The sequence below is a fragment of the Pinus tabuliformis genome, chromosome 8, assembly GCF_031772625.1.
Source record: "Pinus tabuliformis cultivar Carrire ecotype Pingquan chromosome 8, CPIR1, whole genome shotgun sequence".
Classification (NCBI taxonomy): domain Eukaryota; kingdom Viridiplantae; phylum Streptophyta; class Pinopsida; order Pinales; family Pinaceae; genus Pinus; species Pinus tabuliformis.
The window spans coordinates 1,606,381,738-1,606,387,227 of NC_142294.1; positions in this window are offsets into that span (position 1 = coordinate 1,606,381,738).

Genomic DNA, 5,490 nt, shown 5'->3' on the forward strand with positions numbered 1-5,490 from the left:
AAAAGGAATTCTTGGTTGCTGATCTGAATGGTGATGGACAGATGTTGCTGCTATCAGTTATTGGTGACTTTCATAAGTCTTGTTCTAGATATTTCGTCTCTATGTCATGTATATCTTTTTTGTGGTATCTCTTTTATGGTGTCAAGGTCATGTAATGACCTATTTTGGTTTCCCCACTATGCCTGGGATGAACATGTAATGAACTTGGTTGTCATATGTAAATTTTTGATATATCCCCACTTGGTTGGGTGATGATCCATGTATTGATGATGTATTTTTTTGGTGATAGGAAGGTCTTTTATGATGTATAAGTCATGGTTCTTCTTGAAGAACATCTTTTGCAGATCTTTCCTACAGTAAGGGGAGCATGGTCAGCACAGCAGGGCAGAAATTTCAGCATATACTCAGGGGGAGCACAACCCTTTGCCCTTGATGACAAAGGGGGAGAATGACTTTGAGGATTTTGGGTTGCCATCAAGTCCAAAGGGTGATATTGTTGGCATTATGGCACAGGTTTGGAGCTATGGCACAGGTGTTGTCCTTGATGGCAACTCTCTTTGGTAATAGATCTTAGTTCAGGCTTTTAGAATGAAGGAAAAGACATATACACAGGTTCATCTAGACGAAGACGCGTCTACATGCGGGCTAGAAGTTTCAAAGGCGCGTATGCATATACACGCACTTCATGCAAGGAAAAGCACGTATATGTTGGAGAACTTACCTTTGGTGCGTGGTAATTAGTCCTTGGTATTTGAACCTATGGTTTTGGACCATGGTACCTCGTCAGAAGTGTTGATCCCAAGTATTGGGTTCGTGGTATTGGTTTATTATGGTTTTGGACCGTGGTATTGTGGAAGGCCTAAAACTATAAAAGAGGAAGGAGATCATGTGGCAAAAAATCATCTGAATTATTATTGAATATCTGATAAAGTGCTAGATCTGGAATACTGGTAATTGGGTTAAGGTGCAGATCTGGATCTGAATGAAGGAGGAACCTTAGCACAAAGAGAAGGATAAGTTCTATTGATCGGTCTTAACCTTTAAGCTTGAATGGTAGTATATTTGTATGATTTTGATCTGCTATATGTGGTGCTTGCTTGATCTATAAGTCTGATAATCTAGGTTAATTAGTGTTTGAATATTTGAAAGAGCGAATTATCCTTTATAGATCTGTACGCAGGTTCAGTGAAGCGAAGGCACATATACACGCTGGTTCAGTGAAGAGAAAGAGCGTATACGCAGGTTGTTCCTACAACGGAAGCGTATGTATGCAGGTTTCAGGCTATTAAAGAAGCATATATCTTTTGAGTTGTGATCTAGCTGCTTCTGCTTATTGCTGCAGTGTTCTGGGTTCAGATTTGGTGTGTGGCTACTATTACTGTGATCTGGTACAGTCATCATAGAAGCGTTTATTTTGATTCAGTTTTGAAGGTGATTGGTTGATGAGAAATTCTTGATGTTAGATTGATGTTATTTATGGATCCAGTCTGAAAATTTATGAAACGTGGTCCCTGAAGGAAAGAGAAGGTTGTAGCCTTCTGTAGGTCAGCACCTACGTACTAGTATCTTGGCTAGTGCAAGAGCTAAGGGGGTTGTAGCTCCCTTCCAGGAGAAGCTGGAAAACGAGAGAGTGTTGTTCTCTCTGCAGCAGTTGCAGCCTGCGTACTGGTAAAGGACTGTACCAGTACAATTGTAAAAAGAAGTTTCTAATTAAAGAGAAGATAGAGACAAATTGCAATAGGTGGTTTTCACCCACATTGGGTTTCGACCTTATATCTTGTGTTCTTGTGTGCGATTGTCTTTCTGCTCTGCTTTACTGTTTCTGGTTACTGGTTATTTGATTCTCAAACACAGATTAACAATCAACATCAGAAAGATGAATTAAATTAAAAGTTTGCATTGTATACACGGGTTTCCTTCTACATAGTTGCGTATATACACAGGTTTAATTAACTGAAGTAGCGTATATCATTTGATTTTGAAAAAGGAATATTTGACTTGATAATACTGATTCACCCCCTCTCAGTATTATTTCCAACACATATTGCTTTCGCAGATGAGAAAGATAGATTTATTGTGATTTATCTCGACGACATTATTGTATCTTCCAAAATAGATGAAGATCAGCTACTTTACTCAAGGAAGGATTTTGAGAAATGCACAAAACATTGTATTTCCTTGAACCCCAAAAAGTTTCTCTTTGGTTTAGAGGAAGGAAAGCTACTTGGTCACATTATTTCAAAATATGGTATCAGGATAGACCCCCATAGGGTTGAAGCCATAATAAATATTGATCCTCCTAGGAACAAAAGAAATAGTCTTTCCTTGGAAGGACCAATTTCCTAAGAGGATTCATCCCAAACCTAACCGAGATTCTGAGAGTAATCACAAACACGATGAAAAAGGATACTAAGATAAAATGGGGTAGTGAGGCTAAAAAATATTTCAGTGAAGTGAAAGTAGCTTTGACATGTGCTCTTGTTTTAATTAGCCTTGATTTTACTAAAGATTTCATGATTTTATCTTTTGCATAAGAACACACTATTATAGCAGTATTGTAGCAGAAAAATAAGGAGGGCCATGAACAGTCTATAACATTATTCAGCAGAGATTTAAGAGGTGTCTCCTTGAAGTACAATATCATGGAAAAACAAGATTTTTCTTTATTAAAGGCATTGAAGGACTTTAGAGTGTATATTATACACTTCTACATATTGTTTTTGTTCCAAGTGCAGTAGTGAAATATGTCCTCACTTAGACTAATCCAGGTGGGAAAAGAGGGAAATGGATTGTAGTAATTTTAGAATATGACATTGATGTAAAGCCTACTAAACTCATCAAAGGTCAAAGATTCGGTAGGCTAATGGCTTAATCAAATTTCCATGCACTGGACATAAATTTTATAGCTGCAATTGATGAACAAGAAGAGATGGTGACTCCACAGGTATCAGAATAATTTGTTACCTCTCCTTGGTATAAAAATATTATGTATGTTTTACATAATTTACAAACTCATGCTGGTTTGACCAAAACCAAAGCTAGATTTCTAAAACAAAAAAGCTGTAAAGTTTTGCATTTTTAATTAATCTCTACACTGGAAGGATAATGGAGGTATTTTTCTAAATTGTTTATTGAAGGATGAAGAAAACAAAGTCGTGGAAGAATTTCATCAAGGGGGGTACGAAGGACATTTATATTGGAAAACCACTCCTGAGAGATGGTTTTTTCTAGCTTACCTTGCTTATAGATGATCATAAAAAAGTTTCAACTTGTCATCAATTTCAAATCTTTGAAGGCAATTTAAAAATTTTGCACTTATCTTTAATGCCCATTTCAGAGGAGGTGCCTTTCTAATAATGGGGATTAGATTTTATTTGAGAAATCTGTCCAAGCTCTTCAACTCAACATAAATGGATTGTGAAAGCCACTGACTACTTCACCAAATGGATTGAGGCCATTCAATGAGACATGCTATGGATTTTGTAATCATTCAGTTCTTAGAAGGTAATATTTTTTCAAGATTTGGATGTCCACATAAAATCATTACTGACAATGCTGCAACTTTCAAATAAAAGAAAACGATTGATTTCTGCTACATGTATCAAATAAATTTAGGACATTCTATTACTTAGTGTCCTTAGGGGAATGGATTATTTGAGTCTTCTAATAAGAGTTTGGTCAACAATATAAAGAATTTATTGCAGGAAAATAAGAAATCCTCGCACAAGAAGTTGATTAATGCTCTATGGGTCGATAGAATTAGCACTATAAAATCTATTGGAATGTCTCCTTTCCAATTAGTATATGGAATGGATGCAATTTTCCCACCTCCTTAGGATTTATAGTGCTAAAGTTATTACAAGAAACACAAGTGGAGCCAAATGATGTACAAAGAAGGACAAATCAAATGATACAGTTGTAGAAAACTAGGGAGGAAGTCTACAACAAAACTCAGATAATTCAAGACAAAATCAAGAAAATTCATGATAGAAGGACAAAAGTAGATGATTTCCAACTAGATGATATGGTTCTAAGATGGGACTCCAAAAATGAAGAGAAAGGTAAGCATGGAAAATTTGACAGTCTATGGAAAGGACCTTATAAAATTGAAGCTTTTCGAGGTAACAATGCATTCTTGCTAAAAGATTTGATTGGAGAAGGACCATTAGGAGGACCTATCAATGGTAGACTAGTCAACCACTATCTCACTCAAGGATATATAAGTTTTCATATGTGTCATAAATCATTTTATCTTTATTGCAAGTGAGGGTGGCCAACATTAGGAATTGAAGCTTGTAGAGAAGGTTCTAAGCTTTTGATGAGTTGCTGCCATATTTATAATAAAAACAACTATTCAATTTAGTTATAGGACAAGAAAAAAGGACCATTACCCCATGGACAAAGGTTACTAATCTACGGTGTTTTTGGCACCTCACAAGGAGGATGCCGTCCCCATTGGAGCCTCTGTTAGGGTCTTATAATTTATAGGATCAATTGATTATTATCTCTTGATTTTTCTCCCATTGTAGAAAATTTGATGTAGGTTAACTTGATAATGCAATATAAATAAAAGCAGATTACTATAACTTACTTCTACTATCAATTTTCGGAAGCTTAAAGATAGAGATGAATAATATAACCAAAAGAAGAAGAATCAATGAACAATACACATGAAAATACTTTGGGGAAAGCCTGAACTAAAAACCCCACTATTTGTATTATCATACAAGGTGGAAATACATAGAAATTATACAAAGCCTTAGCTCTCATAGCTAGCCAACTCTCAGTACAATCCTCACAGATGCGCACATGAAATCTTGGCTTCTCTCCAGTCTTCCTCTCTGCCCTCCAAGCTCCTATTTCCTTGCATTGTTCCTTGTGGATGATTCTCCTGTTACCAAGTGTCACACTCTCTTACACACTATCAGAACTACACAATCCTCAAGGAAAGATGTCTTGACTGCATGCATGAGTTTTTGATGGGAGAATCTTCAGTTAACTAGAGTACACTAGTTGAGTGCATGCATTTATCAACTGATTGTTAACTCACCATTAGTTCCTCAAATAGTTTGGAACTAATTTAACTAGACTTAACTCAATAAATTGAGTTAACAAATTACCACTCAAATATAACTCAATATTATCTCCCTTAATTTAAGAGATAATGGTTGCATGACTTCAAAAAGACTTCTAACTTGAATTTCTCCAACTAATTAATTCAAAATGAATTAATCAATTATTTCCAAGTAGATGTTAAGACTAAATTTGATTTTAATTCACAATTTAATTCAAGGACAAATTAAATTGGAATATTCTTGTTGCCACATTTCAACACCCATGAGATGTTGTAAATTATTATTACATTCTACAAATTATTTTCAAAAGTTCAAAGAAAGAATAAAAATAAAAAAATATGATATAAAAAATAGAGAAAGAAAAAAGGAAAAGTAAATAAATGGGGATAATATCTATGTATATATATATATATAT